The sequence below is a fragment of the Ornithodoros turicata genome, chromosome 2 (genome assembly GCF_037126465.1).
Source record: "Ornithodoros turicata isolate Travis chromosome 2, ASM3712646v1, whole genome shotgun sequence".
NCBI lineage: Eukaryota > Metazoa > Arthropoda > Arachnida > Ixodida > Argasidae > Ornithodoros > Ornithodoros turicata.
The window spans coordinates 123711691-123733055 of record NC_088202.1 but is presented as its reverse complement, the minus strand read 5'-3'; the positions used below and the strand labels follow the sequence as shown (position 1 = coordinate 123733055).

Sequence of the window (21365 nt, the reverse complement as noted above, 5' to 3'; positions counted from 1 at the left end):
AGCGCTGGTTATTATTGGCAGTCTGGTACCTGCGAATCATTTTATCGGTGTAGGCTACTCTCTGTTGAAGAGCTCTTGATACTGTTGATCCTTCAATAGTGTGTCGGGGATTTGTGTTGGAGTATTTGCTTGAAAATGAAAATATTCGGAAGGACATTCATATAAGGAAGTGTAAAAACCTTCTCATATTTCTCTGCAGGAATATGTTCCAGTTGAGATCGGAGGTGTAGTGGAAACTAGTGGAAAGAATGGACAGAACTGTACAAAGTTACACATTCATCTGTAAAGCTCGTCTGAAGCTATCCGCTCCAGCACCTTACTGCGAACCATTGGCCCGCTAATGGTTGTGCCGCGCAGCGAGGCGTCGTCGTCGCTTAATCGGCTGCAGTTGAATGTGGCACGAACTCCGCTCTTCCCGTTTAAGGTGAGCCAACTCTCTTCTCCTCTTTGCCCCACGTGTCATATAGAAGCGGACGTGCGACACATCCTCCTCGACTGCCAGCGGTACGGGGGACACCGGTCCAGGCTCCGGCGCCGTCTCGCCCATCTGGGATACTCAGAGCTTACTGTTTAGGTACTACTTGACCCTGCTCAGCACACTGAGGTCACACCTGCGCTGCTACGGTCCCTTTGGGACGCTGGACTCGTGGGTGATGTCTCACTGCACTGCCTGCCTGAACAGCGACTTGCGCAGGAGCAGTCTTCCTTTTATAGGGAATGGGTGACTCTTGTATGACAAACTTTCCCCCCGTTTCTTTTATCATTAAGCCAGTGTTGTATGTAGCGTCGTTACATATAACGCCGTTATCGTAATCGATACTTATTTCGGTATCGAAGTGCGGATCGCGATACTCGTACTTTAAATTTGTATCTGAAAAGTATTTCCGTTTCAAGTTGACGGTAACGCGATCTCCGTGTCGTTACCGATACTCTTATAGTGCCCCACCTTTGCTTCAACGGACACAATTCTTTTATTGATTGTCACTGACCCGCCCAGCGCGGACAGTGACAAGGACAGGTTTCCGAATGTTCACTCTGTCTTCAGAAAAGTGAAAACAGCAGTTCCCTCTCCGCGTATTTTAACTTTTTATATCCCCCCTCCCTCTAGTGCTGCAGCGGAACGTCCGTTCAGTATCTGTGCAGACACGCTTACAGGAAAGCGCAGTAGAATGACAGGCGAAAACTTTGACCACCAGCTATTGCTAACAGTTAACCAACGTGTCTAAGCTGTATGATAACTGTTTTCTTTTGTGCTTTTATGTCGCAACACTGTCTTCTCCCGATTCGATCTTACCCAAATGGAATGTTCACTTAGGCGAGATTTCGATGTTGCAGATTTCACGTAATTTCTTCGAATTGTCAGCCGAAGTATCCGGTAAAGTATTGGAAACGATAGCAGTACTTCGTTACTTCAAGAAGGAAGTATCGATACCGGTGTTTCGCTACTTTTTATCCAAGTAACGAGCATCGGTATCGCGACACCGTATTTCGATAACGGGTACAACACTGCATTTGAATATGCCCCTGTAAAGCGTGCTTTTTCTGCAGTGTTGTATGGCACTGCAAGAAAAGTGCCTTCATTTATACTTACTCTCCCCGCCACTTTCTCCGCAGTGCGTTTTACGACGTAGCAGAGGCATCAAATTAGTTTTAAAGAGACGGGCGCATCCGGAAACCCATCTATTAAACCGATACCAGTATGTAAGGCATCGTCCGACAATCTAGTTTGCTAATTTTAGTGTTTAGATATTAAATACACGAATTTATAAGATCAGCGGTGCTTCACACCTCACCAATGGACAACAACAACCACAAATACATGATGACGATGCTGATGACGTCATCAATGGAATCAATGCTGAGCCAACATGAAGTCCGAAGCCATGACGTACGTCGTCTCAAGCATTATACGGAAATTTTACATTCCACCACTCGTTAGAAAGTCGTTCAAAAGTAGCGACATCAATATTATTTCTAAATTAATATGAGCATTTCATGTATCACGTAAGCTCACCGGACAAAAATTAGTCACCTGGGACAGAGACGGATGTAGGAGCCATCAATTTTCAACAATTCTGCCATCAAAGAATTACGCAGGTCAGCCAGATTGCGTGGATGCTAGTCGTGACGTTTGACGCGTTGTTCCAAGGTAGTCCCCCAGAGTTTCATTCAAATCGGGTGATTTTGAGGGCCAGTCTAAGTGTGTGACTGTCCCTGAATGCTCATCATACCAATCAGTCACAGTTTTAGCCCAATGAACTCGGCAAGTGTCATCCTGGAATACCGGGAAGAGAATGTTATGTCAAAACCTCGTTGTCCAACAGTTCAACGTAGACACACTGGTTCAAACTGCCTGTCACCTCAACCAATAGGGGCCCAAATTCGCGTAATTACAACATCCTCAGGACATTACAGAGCCTACTCCAGTCTGCACGACACCATGCACGCAGTCCTCGTTGACGGCGGGTCCGCGAAGAGGTCCGCGATGAACACGACGCTGAGCATCATTCACAGACAGGCAGAAATATGACTCGTCTGACTAGATCACACATTTCCAGTCCTTCCACAATCCAATGTCTGTGTTTTTTCGCCCACTGTAACCCAACAACTTTGTGAGCCGAAGTGAGCAGAGGCCTCTTGCAGTTCGCAGTTCGCTTCGAAGTGTTCTTTCAGAAATGGGTTGTGTGGGGCCAGCGTTTATGTCCTGCAGCAATTCCTACCTCGAAGCTAAGTGACTTTTAGCCCCGGGTCGCAAAACAACACGGCGGTCTCGGTCTGTCAGTCTTCTTTCGGCCAGAATTCTGACGGGAAGTTCCTGTGGCCTGCGACTTTCGCCATTTCTGGTAGACCCGTATGACCGTGCGCGTTGATACACGTGCAAATTTCACTACTACTTTCACGGGATGGACCTTGGCACGCCCTAAGGCAATCACCTATTTTTGCCCTTCTGAAAAGTCTGCTTCGTGTCCCATATGATTTGATTTCATTTCATTTTAAAATAGAGATTTTGGCTTCACTATAGTGTGAGGCCCGCAACTCCATATCACTTGCACCAGTTACATTTTTGGAAAACTCCTGCGATGGTGATGCCAGTGAAGAGGATGATGATGGCGATGACGATGATTAGTGGTGATGGTGATAGAAAAGAATTGCAAACACACACTGAGTCCCATATGCCAAACAGACATGTGACAGCGAAACAGAGAGACAGTGCTATGTAACACATCTGTGCAAGCTATAAAGCCCGTCCCACAATTCCAACGTTGTCATCTTCCCATCATCCTCATTGAACACCATCTACAGCCACCTGTGTATAGCTATGACACGCCAAATGACTAAGTTTTCGTCCGGTAAGCTTATTATCGTGCGAGCCTGATTATTCGAAGCATAAACGGTAACATGGAAAGCGCGCCTAAAAGGTCTGACGCGAACCACTACATGTCCGAACAACCTATGTATCTATACAGGTGCGCAAAGCCCTTTCGTATGATTAGTATTTTGTTGTGTGTGGGTGTGTGCGTGTGCGACTCAAACTCTTGTTTTTCTCGCCTTCTTTCAAACTTGCGTCGCCCAAAGAGTTGTAAGTGGTATTAACATCCACAAACCCCGTTATAGAACAGGTGCCTAAGTGCCGACCACGTCGAAACTGCCAAACTTTATAAACGTCGTATCTCATCCCATATACTGGATGGAAGAAGATCAGCGCTACGCTATCCTTTATTGGACGATTCACGGCCAAAAATAAACCGTAAAGGCGTAGCGCGAGAAAGCTAGGTTGCTCCATCGATCTCTCAACTGCGGCGCATTGAACAAGAAAGACGTTATCTTGTCTGTTCATGGTGCACGGTTACCGCAGAATAAATCGCAGATGGTTCAAGGTGTTTGTTTTTAGAACTTAACACACGAGATGGAGCGGAAGCATTATCGAAAGGTACGTGTTTTCTTGGATGCATTGATTGGAATTAATCTTGAGGCTTGTGAAGCGCTGTTTCATGCGGCGGTACCACTCAAGAATTTATGCATGTACTTATGGAGGACTTTTGTCGGGTTAAACCCGAATCAGTCCGGTATCCCCCCCCCCTTCCCCCGAACTGATCGCCGACCAATTCTGGTTAAATCCGATTTCTTCAGAAATTCTATTCACTATGAAATCCTCCAGTGACGTTTCCACTGACGACGAACAAAGGTTGCCACGTGTAACACATGTAATAGTGGGTCACACGTTCCCAGAAATACACCCATGTGTGTATTTCTGGTAACCGACAAAAAAAAAAAAAAAAAAGGAAAGGACTAAATAGACAAGAGGAGAAACAAAAACACCCGATAACACCTAAGGGCACAACTATTGCAGATTTCTTTGGGAATTACATATTTAAAAATAGCGCATAATCCCCCCCCCCCCCCGAATCTGAGAAAGGCATTTAACCCGAAAAAGTCAGTGGCCTACAGTATACAGTATACTCCACAGTAGAAGCGGAATGGGCTATTGGAGACTGGGGGGTGGTACCGGGCACTTCAAAACGTATACGAGTAAATGGCATGGAACTTCGCCCTCGAATGCACTTTCTACATATACCGACTAATCCCATCGCTTTGTCATCCTTATCTTTGACGGTGTACAGGAGTTCGTGGCTCTGTAATAATAATTGAGTAAATTTACACGTAAGGTGAGTTCACTTGCACTTGAGCGGCTACATGGTGCGCGTGACGCATGATAGGGCTAAGGAAAATATCGACCACCTGGTGTTCTTTAACGTGCTCCGGAAGTCTGGTGCTAGAAGCAATGTGTGCCTCCCCCGCGTTGCTACCGTCCCCTGCCGGGATCAAACCCGCGATCTTGAGTTCAGCACGCTACCAACAACTGCGTTATCGAGCTAAGAGCTATTGAGACTTGTGGATCCGGCCGGCTGCAAGTCCGTCCCTAGTTGTCACGAAGTATGTCAAAAGGTGACCATGGGGAAAAACAAGCTAATTCAATGCATATATACGTCTTTCTTTTTGTACCACTCAAACTCAAAGTCAGAGAAACAGTTTCGCTATTCATTTAGCGGAGTATATAAGACAGAAACGTGATCGTTGAAGTTACGAGTTAGTCACCTTTGATTCCATTTGATATTCCCGCAGTTGAGAAGCTTCACCTTCGGCAAGGCCAGACAGGAAAGTTTGGAGAGCGATACTTCGGGCGGTAATGTAATCAAGTGTATCATTTCTATAGAGGAGCTACGGTTTGCTCTTTCCTGGGCTGCATTATTTATTCCGACGCTTTTCAGCTCATGGACATCCAGAACAGCACCTAACTCTGAATAAACGTACACAACACCATCGTTGTTGCATTCGTTAGCATGGGCCGCACGCGGGACAGCGAATTTAAATTAGTAGAGGAAGTCCGCGCTTGCCACTTGTCCCGTTCCCGGTTGGGTGTGGACTCTGCTAATCAGTTCACATTGCGGTAGATATAGTGGCGCAGCTGTACATCGGATGCCACATGACTTGAATGCTATTATCTTACACTGCCGAGTCGGATGTGCATCTCGAGACATGGGCTGGCTGGTACCTAAACAAACAAGCCCGTTGGTGCCAGCGGACCAGTTTGTTTAACGTGGCGTTCCTGGCATAAACGTTGTCGTGCGATGAGATGATATTAGTGAGTTTTAGCATACTGCACGATGTCGCGTATGTGTACGTAAGGGATAGTGTGGTGGTGCAGCGCAATGCGCAAACCTCTGTTTGTGTCTTGCGCGTGCACATAACCACCAACGCTATCCCTTGCGTATGTAATGGTGATAGCGTACGATATACTAAAACTCACTATTGAATCGAAATATTGAAGTGCTTAGCTACGTATTCGTGGAGCTTACTCTTCTACCCCGTTTCTCAAACGCGTGTGTCACATTTTGCTCTACTGCTACATTTTTTTCCGTGATTCGCGGTGAAACATGGCGTAACCCATACTGGAGGATGCAGGCACCAGGACATAAATAAATAATCTTTCCGCTTGCTGGATGGCAGCAACGCCACGATTTATCTTCGCCGGAACAGAATTCCGTTTCCACGTGGGAAATTCGTCCGGGAGCCACATCCAAACAATTATATTGCGCACAAATATAAAACACGTATTCGCAGTCCCAAGACAGCAGAACTGCGGTGCACAGAAGCCGCAGCCTGAAGCCTTGCACTAGCATATCAAGTCATCGGTTCCTCCACGAAGAACACAAGACTCAAATACACAGTCACTGAGAGGCCAATGGAACTAATGACGCGGCGGAGCACCAATTTATTATGCGCAATTATGCGAGTAACTGCGCACGCTAATTTTCGTGCAGAATTCATGAATTACTCATCTCAAGCGACGCCGCGTCAATAAGTGGAGCTGATAAACGAGGCTCCAGAGGACGTTACTATGAACAACTTCCCTCCGCAACTGCTGATATACTTATAATCAACGTGGAGAGAATGCGTTCGTGTGCCTTTAAGTGAAAGCCGAGTGTTCTTACTTTCCCGCGGCCCAGAGGTGGTTTACGTTCCGCTTGGACACGCCTGGCGTTGAAACTTTGTTACTACACGCGCCATTATTTAAAAAAAAAGAAGCATCAGGTCGTTCAAAGAGTATCAAATGAACACTTAAAAAGAAGACAGAAGTGAAGGTAGTTCCGAATTATATATCCCCGCGAATCTGTCTTATCGCGTGTGAAGTGTGTATCCGACAAACGGCTTCGTGAAAACGAAAACAACAGCAGTGATCTCATAAAGGTCATCTGTCGTACTGTGAAATGTCTATTGGACGAGCATCATGTCCGGTTTCACTTGTTGATCCTGATATGTACCCCAGCGCACGTGCATGACAGATATGTAATACATAGCTACATAGCACATACATAGCATCAACTCCTCTCAACGGCGCTCCTGTGCGGACCAGTTGCATTCTTCTGAAGCGCGTCGCCCTCACAATGATATTTTCCTTACATTACGCAGTCACAATTGTTTTGCGAGGACTTTGAAAAATTCTCCTCTGCGCCGTCCTTTCATCGCGCAAAGGAATGTCGCTGAATTCCGAATTGCGTCCCAGAGTTCAACAACTTGGCTGACATTCGCAGGTAATAAGGTATGAAAACTGAAGCAAAAAATCGAAATATTCGCTAGTCATTGCCGCTCAGCATGCACCTGGAATTCACCAGATTGCATTCCTCGATTCAGCTTTCGCACATCGCGTTTACTGTTTCAATTTCTGCGTTTCACGTCCACCTCTAAAAGCGTTTCATACCGAATTCTTTCAAATGCGATATAATTTCTTTGACGCACTTTTGGGGCCTCGGTGTAGCAGGCAGCGTGTCCGCCTGCCGATACCAAGATCGCGGGTTCGAACCCGGCCGAGGACGGTGGCAACTCGGTGGAAGGGTACACGTTGCTCAGACACGCCGTCTTCCGCGAGGGACATTAAATGTGGTGTGACAACGTGGGTCGACATTTCGGCGCACGCCAAAGAACCCTCATCTCTCCTCTCCTCTCATCCTGAACATCATCCCACATGTATCAACATCAGACACACGAGAAGCTGCGTGATTGATTGATTGATTGAGATATGGGGAATACGAGAAGCTGAATTTGCAAGCACATCATATGAAACGTATGTGAACCGGAAATTGCCACTCCGTTACCCATTCAGTACGCTCCCAGTAAGGCCCATCGAAGCGAGCCCGCCAAATAGGTTTTTCGTGTTCGTCCACAGTTACGATGGGAATCATTATCCTGCACTACAACTGCTGGCTAATTATCTTACCCGGGAGCCGCTAAAACCAAGGTTACGTTGGTGTACCGCAAATAACACGTGAGACAATCCAGGCTGATTGTTATCTTCCGCCTACGCATATGAACCTTTTTGTTTGTTTGTGTTTGCGGTATTATCGCTCCGTTCATAGCGCATCAAACGACCGACGTGCGTGAGCCTCATAGGGAGATAGCACAGTACGTTCTACATGAGCGATGTGTAGACCACGGATAGAGAGAGAGAGAGAGAAAGAGAGAGAGGGGGGCAATTGTTTACCAGAGCTCTCGTTCACTCCGTGGATCCGTGTTCTGTGCTGGTAAGCAAAGCGGTGCTCGGACGATGTGCTCGTTGACAGGACGTAATACGATTTCCGTGACGACAGTGTTTATTTAGAGTATGATGCGTGAGAATAAGGAGGAATAAGGAGTTTTCGTACAACGACTACACGTTACGCGTTAGACTCCGTGCTACTTTATTAGTACGTTAGCATTAGAACGGTCATGCGAACGAAAACCCGGTGTCGTCCGTCCGTGTACGGAACAGCGGGAAGGGTGAGGATCTCGTGAGGTTGGCGTGAGGCTAAAATTCGCTGTGTAGTTGGCGTTTGCTCCTGGGCACGTTCGGACATGTGTAGTACGTGAGTGTGTGCGTGCGTGGTTTATAAAATTGGATGTGGCCCCTTCTACGAGCGGTGTAGATGACCGCTCACAAGAGCGTGGCCGAAAGAATGCCGAGGCTATGCTGCGACGTCGTGAAGCCGAAACAGAGGAACAACGAAAGGACGGTTTCTAACACGTCTAATGCTAATGCATTTCCGCCGCATTAATTACATTAATCGTCCTTCAATTTTTCTTCTCTTCGCGAATCTACCAAAAGAAGTGCCGTATCTCTATAACACGTACAGCAGTTTATCATTTTCCTCAGGTAAGGAAAGGCAAGGCCCCTCGATCGCTCTTCCCGCTTGGAGAGGGCAAATACACCTTGGGGTAGTAGGATCCAATGAGCTACCATTCAGGGCATATTACAGCACGGCTTGTTCTTTAATGTTTTCTAACCAATCGAAGTCGTACAGAAGGAAAATTTCTTAAATTTTACGTCTCTTTACACGACTCGCCCCTTTAGAAACGTAGTGCTACAGGCCGAAACAAGGGAGGGGTGAAGTATAGACCCTTCGGGGAACCCCCGCCCTGTCGCGCCCCTAGCGTGGAAATGTGTAGACTGTATCGTCACGTGTTTTCTTTTGTTCTCTCCACACATCCGCAGGCTGTTCGTGCGGAGCAGAGAGGAGTGATCGAGGGGCCGTGGGCAAGGTAAGGCGGAGGAAGAAAAATATGGTAATGTTGGCTTCCAGCACTGAGAAGCAGCTGGCTACTCCAAATCGCTCATATGCGAAAGTAAATAAGTGAATAATACTTCACAGTTAGATACTGCAGCTAATTCACTTGATCATTCGTTCGCCCATTCGGTCAATCATCACATTCCTCTGTCAGACATATGTCGGCACAGTTACCTTAGAAGTCGGTCCAGGACGCACATTCTCCGAGAGCGTGACCCATACGTAGTGATGCAAAACTACCGATAGTTGTGTCGATACTATCGATAGTCGTATGAGAATCGAACTATCGATAGTAAGAAACCTGGTTACTAAGTGCTATGGATAGTAGGATAAGGTGGTCTATGTTGAAGACAGTTGAACTATTTTGTTAATAGCAGTCAGAATAATCGCATAAATTGTACCAGAATTCGTTAACTGAATCCCCAAACCTTTCAGAAGTGATCCACAAATTACTGTGGTGCTAAACCAGATATTTATTTCGTAGGAGCCAAAAATGACAGGCTACATATTTTCATCAACTTACCCCACCCTATGGGTAAGTTAGGGACATAAAAGTCTTTTTTGGAGAAGGAGTCTTTTGTTTGGGCCAGCCGAAACGGTCAGCCACGAGTAGTGCACATGGAAACACAGGGCAATGATAGAGCATCATAACGGTGAGGTCATATTTTATTAGCCGAGGAGCAGAAATTAGCAAATTGGAAGTCAATGCTCGCGAAAGTTACAGGTAGGACAAAAAAAAAGGCCTCTCTTACCTCAACCACACCTGCAAAACAACGCCTCACGTCTTTCTAAAAAGCCACGTGCAGAACGTCAACACGTTACTTCAAAGTCCAGACACCGACTGTGCTCACACTGGTGTCACAGACGAGAAAAAAAATATTGCCAAGAAAATGCCACGCGAAAAACCCAAAGTGTCCTCAACTTGCCCCAGTCTCGAAGTGCCCTATTTACCCTATACTATGGATAGTATGGAGCGTCAGCTATCGGAAAACTATCGGGGAGCAGATAAAAATAGAAAAAAATGCCTCACTCCTACAAGTTTTATAATACAACTCAGAGCAGCTTTACCTCCCACGATGACCTAGAGCTTCTGATTACACTCAAACCAACCACGAGGTCACGTGATACTTTCTAAATGAGATTGATTGCGGCATTGCACTCTCATGAGTGCGATGATTATGATGAGCACCTTCTTTCGTTGGTTGCTGTCCATCATCCATACCTTACAGCTAAACGGAAAGAACTTGTGTCGCACGTGATTCTGTTTTCGTTGTCACTGTGACAGTGCGAAAACTAGGACGGGAACGAAACCATCGATAGTGAGATCCAAATCTAGCTATCGACAGTAAAGAAAAACAAAGGAACCGTGATATCGATAGTCGATTATCGTAAAACTATCTATAGTCGACAATCGATAGTTTCTTCACTATCCGTCGATAGTCTAATATCGATAGTTCTTAGACACTATCGTTGTTTTGAAAAAAAAATCGGTAATATCGATAGTCAATTTATCGATAGTTTTCCATCACTATGCTACGGGTAGCAGTTCCATCATCACCACCTCTTCCTTCTCCCCTGTAAACTTTAGGGGGGGGGGTACATTAAGAAAAAAAAAGGGTCGGCCAAGGACGGAGGGTAACTTTATGGTATTAGAAGTATACTATGATGAAGTATTCGTTACCTGATATGACTTCCAATTATTGTCGACAACATGGTCTACCAAGAATAACGTTTCATATGAGCATGCAAAACTGCAGGTATGACAGCTATTTATATCTCCAAACACGAGAGACGAAAATTCAATCTATGAATGGAGCCTGCCCTATATCGTGTTGCACAGTATGGAAGCAATTCTATAGCTGGATATCCTGTAAGGGTTGCCGCAGGTTCAGGTTGTATACTGCTATACCGCTATCCGTTTGCTTGAGCATTTATTTTGTAAACGCGCTCTGCTGCACCCACCCTCTATAGGCGTTGTATGCCTAGAGGAGCGGATCAAGATACCACGAGATTTACGAGAGTCATTAAAAAGGACCAAAGAGAAATTCAGCTGCGCAAACAGTTCATTGCGTTACCCGAGGATATAGGAACTAAGAAGAGAAGAAACCATATATCTTGCTGCAGGATTCCTATTCTACCCCTCGCTAGTTCGTTATAGCGTGCAATACCCGCGAAGAACAGGCATACCCATAGTCGGTGCAACGCAAAATAATTCTTTGCTGCAATCAATTACTTTCCAGAGAAGATGAGCGGTTGTCAGAGGGTCGCCGCTATCTAACCGCTAAATGTTTTTCTTTAAGTCAGCACATCTCGATAAATTTACAGCTGACGCTTGTAGCAGTTAAGTGTTTTGAAAAGCCGATTCCCACAGCTATATACATTTAGTTAAACATGAAAGAACTGATGTTCTGAGGCTGGAATCGTTAATTTTCAAACATTCAGGCAAGGAGCAAAATTAGGGATATCAGCCCCTCTTGAAAGCTTGGTGTATAGGGTTTATTCACTGACGTCACCTCGCCGCCATACTGTAGGTCCCTCGAAGTTATGTTCCCGCATTCGTTCGCTGCCATATGTGTATTGTTGACTCTATGAGATGAGCCACAGAAGATTGTGTACTCATCTTCCTAAACTTTCCCTAACCACTTATCCCGCTTGTTACCCCACTTGTTATTCGTACCTTGCTTATTTCTATCCTTGAGTCAACAACTGAGTCATGGATCTTAGCCACCAGCTCGCTTGCTTTTTAACCATTTTAACTGAGACAAGCTTTATGGATGACAGTTAACGTCGAAAACATGGAAATTACTTGGATATGCTACAAATCACATCATACGAGGGGTGTTCAAGTCAAACCGGGACTTTTCATTTTTCGCAAAAGTGAAATGAACCTACAGGCGAGAAATTAGTTTTATTTTTCAACGTAATCTCCAGCTGCACTAATGCACTTGCCCCAGCGTTTCACGAGGACTTGGATGCCAGCAGCGTAGAAATCCTTACCGGCGCGTAGCAGCCATGATCGGACTGCATTCTTGACCTCGTCGTCGCAGCTGAAGTGGCGGCCCCCAGGAACGCCTTCAGTGGCCCGAAGAGATGGAAATCGCTGGGGGCGAGGTATGGACTGTAAGGGGGACGTGGCAGCAACTCCCAGCCAAGTTCCTGTAAGGTGCGTGTCGTGAGATGCGCGGTTTGCGGGCGTGCATTGTCCTGTAGGAGGGGGACTCCTTTGTTGATGAGGCCCGGCTTTCCGAAACTGGAGGTGTTCATGAATGATAGTGTTCAACGTTCCCACAGAAAGATCCGTCTTTCGAGCCAGTTCGAGACATGTTATCCGTCGGTCCTTGAGGATCAGGCGCTCCACAAGTTGGATGTTCTCAGGAACTCTGACATTGGGCTCTGAGCTGTCCCGGCCGGGATCGTCCTGCACTGATGTACGGCCGTCTCGGAACCGTTTGCACTACTCAAACGCTTTGCTGCGGCTAAGTGTATTGTGGCCATACTAAGCCTGAAGTCTTCTGCGGATTTCAGATGACTTTACGCCTTCATTCACGAGAAACTTCATGACAATTTGCTGTTCGATGTGCGCGCACACCTCGTTGTCGGCCATCTTGTCCAGCACGTGCCTTCTGTTTTGCCCAAACTTTGGACCACCACGTAGTGAACGCGGAGGCCTGTCGCGTGTGACAATGACGAAAACGAAGTATCGCGATCCATTTGTACACTCAGGAGACAGAAAGTCCCGGTTTGACTTGAACGCCCCTCGTACAATAAATTTGAAACATAAAATATACGGTGAGTCCGACATGGGTGACGGCTTGGATGGGACCTACAATATGGCGACCGGTGGCAGCACATCTGCCTGCTAGTCACAGTGGCTGTCTCCTACGGATGACGTCATATGAATAAACCCTGTAGGGCTGTTGCAGCAAGGTTTGCAGAGAGCCATTTCGGGCCCAAGCGGCCACGGATCCAAAAGTAGGCAATTTCATGAGCGGGTTCTGCATGGCGTTTCAAGCGGTATGGCGCCAAGGAAAGCTACACAACCTGTAGGAAATCCACAGAAAAAGCGGTGCATCTTGCCAAGCGCGAACAACTCGAGACCATATATTTGAAAGTGCCGGCGTCGTCTGCTAAACAACCACGCTTTGCATAATTTCGCGTGCTGACGTTGCTGCTCACTCGCGCCACCTGGCACGCAGAAACAGGTATACCAGATGGGGCCACAAGGTATAACTGCTCGTCGTGATGCTGGTCGAGAGAATGTTTATTCGCGCGCAACTGTCTAGCTTCATCTCCCCTTGCGTCAGTTTCAGTACCCTGTCCTAACTCTCATCTTCCTGTACCTCCTCCCGTCCGCCGGTGACGTGATATCTGCTTCCAGGCGGTGCGCAAGTTGAACCAGGCGGATAATTGAAGACCCACTGGCTAATCGTCACGACCTCGAATCAGTCGTGTGACACGACCGAGTCGCCAGAGCATCCGGGGCATCCCCGTCTCGTTGATCACGACGACGTCACTCAGCTTCAGCTGCGTTTTAGAATTGTCCCGGGCAAGATGAGTGCTCCGAAGCTGCAAAAGGTATTCTTTGCGCCACCTTGACCAGAACTGCAGGCGCGTCTGCTCCATCACTCCGAACTACCGCCGAAGCTCCAACGCGTTGTGCGGCGCAGCGACCTTTCACGGGTCCGAAAGAGTTGCTGACCTTCGCCCGATTAAGAAGTGCAAAGGCGTTACAGGATCGAGATTGTCCACTTCTGAGGAGACATACGTCAATGGCCGACAGTTGGTGATGGACTCCACCTCTCTGACCGCGGTAGTTAAATCTTCGAAGTTCAAACATCGTCTTCCGAGGCATTTTCTCACAGCTTCTTTGATGGACCGGATTATTCTTTCCCACCACCCACCCCACAAAGGCGCCCGTTCAACTATGAATCTCCACTGAATACGGTTGCTAGCGGCGAAGTCATCGATATCAGGTGAGTAGAGTATGGATAGGAGGCGGGCGGTATGGTGGAAGGTGCGGGCATTATCGGACATCACGACAGATGGCGAATCTTGCCTTGCGATGAATCGTCGGAACGCAGGCAGGAAATTGGTGCGTGGGCATTCCAGATGCCAACTCCAAGAGTATCGCGCGTGTGACGCCACAGGTGAAAAGAACGATGTATGCCGTTAGCTTGCTGTGTCCGGCATCTGATACGTAGAGAAGTCCCTGGATCCCGATCCCGACCACATCAAAAGGGGACGTTCGGATGATACTTTCTCTTGGAAGGGGAACCACGGGCGTCGTTTCTGGCGAAAGCCGATCACGTCTGCATTGCAGGCACGTATGCAAGACGCGACGAACAGTCTGGCGGCCTTTGAGCGACCAGTATCTTTGACGTAGCTCTGTGAAGGTCTCTGATGTCCCTGCGTGGTGCAACCGTCGACGCACGTCCAAGATCAACCGATCTGTGAAGCGATGCTTGGATGGTAGCAGGATGAGATTTCGAATATCGTTGCCTTCGTCCATCTGCTGTAGTCGTCCTCCCACTCTCAGCAGTGAATTGTGGCCCAAGCATGGACGGAAGGCCAGTATTGATGACGAACGAGATACAGGAACCGGCGTCTTAAGGTCTGCCACTTCGTTCTGGAACGCTTCGTTTTGTGTGTCTCGTATTCAGAAACGTTCATTAAACGCTAACGTCAGTTCTTCCGCTGTGAGCGGTCCGGTGCGTCTCGTTTGCCGATGGCGCAGATTGTGGATGTACCTGCGTACGTGCGCGGTGATCCTCAAAGGACGGTTAAGGGAGCTGTAGTCTTCCAGCCGAAGCAGCGGACAGCGGTTGTCCGTACTGACCACACAGCAAGCCTCCTCTACGTTGAATATCGCATCGTCGGCTCCCTGAGATGCTGATGTGCTATCTGCTTGTGATAGCCACGGTGGCCCCCTCCACCATAGCTCACTGGCGATGAGACACTCGGCGGACACTCCTTTCATTAGCAGATCCGCAGGTTGACCTTACCATCGCAGTGGTTCCATTGTTCTGGGCTTGTAAAGGATTTAATTTCCCGTACCTGTTCCACCACGAACTGTGGCCATTTGCGGGAAGCGCTATGCACCCAATGTAGGGCGATCCTATAGAATATGTCCAGAAGACTGTCTGTTCGTGCGCGACCACTCACTTACTCCACTGACTATCGACCCCTATTAAGCATCGTTCATCACCTCATCATCAGGACACATCCCATCGTGCCCATTGTGCCTTGGGGTAGTGGGCCGCACCTTATGTGGCGAATTTCCCCATTCATCACCATTAATTTATCTGTTGTTGTTGTTGTTCAGGCGCGACATGCAGTGGTTTGCGGATACGATGCGAGATGCGTGCGGCCAGTAGGCATCCCAGAAGCTGCAGCGGAGCAATTCGACCCTTGGCGATCAACAGACGGACCCTGGTGCAACGATCGCTCTTCTGGGCGCGAGCCTACACAACGGCGCCATATGCCCGTGGGCTGGCATCCGCAAAGAAATGAAGGTCCAGGAATTGGTCTCGTGGTCCGATTGCCAACCTTGGTAGACGTATCTGTGAGAGAGACAACAAGCAAGTCACCCATTTGTTCCAAGCCTCCTGCACGTGTAGCTCGATTGGCGTGTCCCAAGATTGGTTCTGCTTCCATTGTGTCTTGGAACAGCAGCCGAGCAACCACTGTGAAGGGTAGAACAATGTCAAATAGGTCGTAGAGCCGTGAAAATGCTTGTAACACTACCCGTTTGGTGGGTGGAGAGTCCTTGACAAATGCATGGACCGACTCGGCGGGTATCGATATGTCGTCCAGCTGCCTGTTCCATGGCACGCCTAGAATCCACAATATACTGCCTGCGCCGGCGACGGTGTCGTACGCTGTTTTATTGTCGTGGGTAAACTGGTCCTGAAGGACGGGGTAATTTGAAGCGTCGTCGAAGATCCTCATCGTGCTTCGACGATCCAGTCAGTCAGAGCGAAGGATCTTCGACGACGCTGGAGGTACAAGAACGCGACGATCGACTGTTTCTGGCGAAGATGGCGTAGGGAATACCTCAATGAATCAAGGTCCGCCCACATGGTGCCACCCTCATCGTCAAATGGGCTTCGTGAAGGTGACGTAGTTTTGCTGAAAAAAGACAGTCTTCCTAGGCATATGTGGAAAATGGCACGAGTGACTGAAACCTACAAGGGTAGAGATGGTAAGGTTAGATCGTGCAAAATAGTAGTGCCTTGTACCGGGGAGATGAGACGTGTCGTCCAACATCTCTACCCAGTCGAACTTGTAGAGGAATGATCGTGCCCGATCATTGCGGGCGAGGATGTTGAAGCATTTGAATGTGTGTGAATATGTATATGCTACAGTGAGTTTGCAATGGACACAGTAAGAAAAACGACGTTGTGACGACGACGGAAGAAGAGAAAAAGGACACGTGAAGCGTGACAGTATTCTATGGCCCGCCATAAGTATTCCATAATATTGAACGTGTACAGCTTCGTTTTCATGCTGAGCAGTCAGTAAAGTTTTAGTTTTCTCCAACGTAATCTATACTGAGTAGCAATCACCTGGTGCTTCTTTAACGCCACTGTTAGCGCCCTTGAAATCCTCGCAACGGCATATCATGCGTCACGTTTGTCAAACCGACTTTAGTTTTGCTATACCGTCAGTTCCACTTGGTGAATCGAAGAAGAGGAGCTCGTCAATCATGATCTTGTTGAGGAGTCATTTCGAAACATAAACTAATTTCATACAACGTTCGCGTGACAGTACCGCGGCAGTGCTGGGAGCTGTGACAAATCACCGCACTTTGGTGTGCACTTGTTTGCGCTCAATGCAGCTACGTTCTTCTTCACTGTGCAGAAATAATGTGTGAGCCTTGCTTGAATAATTTGCTATAGAAATGGCACGGCATACAGTGTTTACGCTATATAGCGTGCCATTGCCACGAACTTGGGAGCTTCTTTTTCCCGCTAAACGCCAAATGAATAAATAAACAAAATTTCGCAAACATTATAGATGCCGAGGAAAGCCGCCATATGCTTGTTAAGAAATCAGTGCCGCATGCACGAAACCTTACTTATTTAGTCAGATAAGCGGGCAAGAATCTCATGCTTTGCTTTTCAATGTTTCGTTTCCTGAGACTAATCAAATTGCAGTGTGCCCCATTCTTCGTAAACATGTCCTCAATCGTTTTTTTTTGTTTGTTTTTTAGTTCGACAGTTAAGCCCACAATCGACAGTTAAGTCCAGAACGTACGCGGGCAAGAGCGTTATCGTTACACTACAAGTTTTTGTGGAGGTAGAGGATGTTGTCGACAGACTCCTTCTTCTGGCTATCCCCCCCCCCCCCCCTTAAGCTTTGGGAACGTGATTGTGCAAGATGTGAGGAGTTTGGAGCAACGTGATATAAGGCTTTGACAAAGTTCTAGACGGTCGAATCATACGCGTAATACACACTGTCCTTTGTTTGTTTAGCAAATATATGCACACAGGAATAACGCAAGCACGTGAACAAGCATATGAACTAACAGTCCTGCACTGTGTGGAATTAGCTGCGTGTCCCAGTAGAACCGGGTACAGGATGTCGGCCCGGGTCTGCCCCGCTCCGCGGTGCTGGCGTATTTTGTTGGCAGGGGACCGGGCCGTGCAGGGGGTCTACTGTGGTTACCCCACGCTCTAAGAGAAGAGGAGTAATTTTACTCCTTTTGGAGACTAAATGCATTGCCGCAAAAAAATGGTCCCTTTCGGGAGTTAATGCACGGGAGTAAATGAATGTCACAGAGTGGAGACTGCATATCACGCTCTATTCTAAGAGTCCCAGGTACATAATTCGTGTGCATGCATTAAAATACTTTTAATCAAACCGTCAACCGTGACATATCGGGTGACATAAAATCTTGCGACATACATAGGGCATAATTTGCGAATAAAGAAGCGTTAACTCTTTCTTACTCTGCGTGGGTGGAAAATTGCTAAGTTGGTTGAGTTATAAAGCCTTATATGCCATCAAATTGACCAAGAGGGCATATTTACGTAAACTGTTGCATTTTGCATTCTGAAGACCATTCGCGAAGTTTAGTGACTATTTGCAGTCCTGGGGAGTAAATGTCGGGTTTAGGGTATTAAAATGGGGGAGTGATTGCAATCTAGGGGACTATAAGCCTCAATTACTTCCCATTTTACTCCTTGTTTTCTTAGTGTGCAGACGCGTAGGAGAAAACGATATCCGAAGGGTACCACGCCTGAAAGAGCCTGGCTACTTGTAGGGAAACTGCCTCCTCCATTCGGGGTTATCCTGTAACAAACATTTCAGTTGGCAAGTGAGCACTTGTGGTTGGCGTTCTTTGTGTTCCTGTGTTCTGTACCCCGCTCTTCGTTCCTGGTATGCGATGAAGTTCTATTTTGAGACGACTCAGAACGCGCCACCAACTATAGTTCTGGTTAAGTTCTGTTTTCAGACGACTGAGTACACGCCACCAACAATTCCATCTTGTTCGAGAACGCAGCTAAATCTTTGAAAGGGGACGTGCATTGAGTTACGGCGAAATGAAATGGTTTGTGGAGCAAACGAAACCGTCATGCATTGTCTAATTAAGATTAACGCCGCAAAAAGCGAATAAATATTGATTAATGGCCCGTTTATGTCCCACCTGTTCTCGCGCACATTTGAGAAATTTATTCGGATGGGTTCCCCGATGGATTGCCTCCCATCCGGTTTGTGGAAAGCCAATGCGGTGTGAAGTTAAGACAAAATAAATAACGGAAATTATTGCACCACACTCGCAGACATAAGACCGAAAAGGTATAACGGTAACTTTCGCAGTCATATTGACGCCATGGTCATTGGCCAACGTGGTCGTTGGCACGCTCCTTAAAACAGAGATGGGGGGGGGGGGGGGGTCGAAGTAGCTTGCTTAAAACATAATCTGACCTCATGACACGCTAAAGGCAAGCCACATTGCACAGCATGGGCACGTTAAGTAATCTTTAAGTAATCGCTCTGTAACGATACACTCTTAAGAATGAACTTCACCACATAGCACGCACTTAGCTAATCATCATTCCAAATGACATCGTTCTCGCCCCTGATTTGTTGAAAACGGGAGGCGTACGCCTTTTTTTGCAGTACCACTATGCAGTAAATAATTGATGCGAAAAGGCGTACGTCTTCCGTTTTCAACAAATCAGGGGCGGCAACGATCTCTGTGTGCACTTCACTCCCATACGCCTGCAGCCTTCGCTCGCGGCACTGAACAACCGTCCGTTAATATTATGTCGGTGTTGGACGCTTGGCCATCATGCGCTGATACATTTTCTTGGTCATATTGGGACAGAGGTAAACAAATCAAGTTGGCTTTCCGTTCACTCTAAAAACCGAACTTCACCGCACAGCACGCCGTGAGCTGACCGCATTGCCACAAATGATAGGGTTAGGGTGATTGCTTCTGATTCGAAGAGAGAGAAGGGTGTACACTTTTTGTGTCAATTATATGATAATTCACACAAAAAGGCGTACGCCCCACTCTCTCTTCGAATCAGAAGCGATAACCCTATCAGCGCGCTGTGCGGTGAAGTTCGGTTTTTAGAGTGTTCTCCTTGGTGTACCAGCAACTGATGAGCGCACCCGTCGCATGTACCTTTCTTGAATAATAATTTGGTGCCACTTCTTTATGATTTTTGCTTCTGTGCTTTAGCATGCAAACTCTAAGGGCTATGGAGCAACGGCATCCATGTGGACAGAGCATACATTGCCGCCTTGCTTTTCTCGTTTTTGCCATTTCTCCTATATTTGGTAGACAGTTACTTAGAAAACTTTTCTGTCGGTCTGATTCACATAAAATTTATTACAGAAGATAAACGGCACGGAAACTCTTCTGTGTGTTCTGCAGGCGTGTTTACCAACATAAAAGGTGAAGGCGCTTTGAACAACATCATGCGGGATCCAGTCGTGAAACACGCTAAATGGGAAATAAGAACGCATATATGTGGTCGAAATGGGTGGAATATTTTTTTGTCTCAACACCGTCTCGTTTTAAACGGATGTTTAATTGTAATGTTCCCGCTATAACTCTTAAAACCACGCAAACCACTGCACATAATAATGCCGTTATCTCTCCCGATCTGTAGAAAGCGAGTGACGTAAGACTCTTTGGTAATTTGGTAATTAATATAATTGCATAAGTGTCACAAAAAGCGCACGCATCCTGTTTTCAACAAATCAGCGAAGAGAATGATGTGATGCGGGGTGATCGTTGGCTAGAATCGTACTATGTGGTGAAGTAGGGTAAGGCGGGGCAAGATGAGACACGGGGCAAGACGCGGTATGTTTTTTTGCTCGGCGCCGCCTGTGTAAGCGTGCTGTTACTCCATGCGCTTGAAACTTCACTCATAGGTGGCTCTGCATGTCCGCTTTATTGCACATGGAATATGTCTGGATTGATGCATGCGTTTAAGAGAGAGAGAGAAAAAAAAAGCAGAACTGATACTTCTGCCTGGAATGTAAAGACCCGCCGAAAAGGCGCGATTTTCGGCAGTCTTTTTACTTATCTCTGTGCACAGCAGCGTTTCGCAGGCTTATTCTGTCAATGCAAGTTCACATCCTATTTCTTTATTCATCCATCTAGGTATATACAAAATATGTGCACTCTTGGATATCCGCTGTCGAACAGAAAAATTAATGCAACCGATTATATGCACGGGGCAAAACTGGACAATGTAATGTAATTTAAATTTAATGCACTCCAGAAACGGATAAGTAAACTATTAGTTGGCTTTATCCTTATTCCTCAGAGATTTCTTTTTTTTTTTGCATATTGCCTAGGATTTTCCATCACATTTTCCTGTTTCCTAGGATATTATGAGCAACTAGCGACATATCAGACTGGCGGTGCCTTGCTTGCCAAGGACGGTGGAGCAAAATAGCCGGGTTCTGTGTGGTTTTATTGCACATCATGTGGGCGGTGGGCTCACGGGGGTTGTGTAGGGGCCCACGCGTTTTACATTGTCTGCTTGATTGCAAAAACTAATTTGTATAGTTCATTACCACGGCTTGGCTCATCTTGCCCCACGCGATGTCTCCTCTTGCCCCCTAGGGTTGGGGCAAGATGAGACAACCTGCATTTTTGAATTTCTTGTTCTGTGTGTGTGTGTTTTTTTTTTAGACCGGCTACGTCCGTTCTCCATTTACAGGTCCAAAGATCCCGGAGAATGTGCCTATTGGCTTGATTTTTTTAATCGAAAAATGCAATTTACATGTTCAATTGCT

At 46.9% G+C, this 21365-nt stretch overlaps 1 protein-coding gene and 1 long non-coding RNA gene across 2 annotated transcripts in view; one reads left to right on the top strand and one right to left on the bottom strand.

Moving 5' to 3' along the window:
* Window positions 1-21365, top strand: part of LOC135384015 (uncharacterized) — a 102549-nt gene that overhangs the window by 34716 nt on the left and 46468 nt on the right. The window contains exon 2 of the long non-coding RNA XR_010420210.1: window positions 200-424. This is a non-coding gene — a long non-coding RNA (uncharacterized LOC135384015). The remainder of the gene's footprint in view (window positions 1-199; window positions 425-21365) is intronic.
* Window positions 1-21365, bottom strand: part of LOC135384014 (uncharacterized) — a 113177-nt gene that overhangs the window by 67694 nt on the left and 24118 nt on the right. The window lies entirely within an intron of this gene.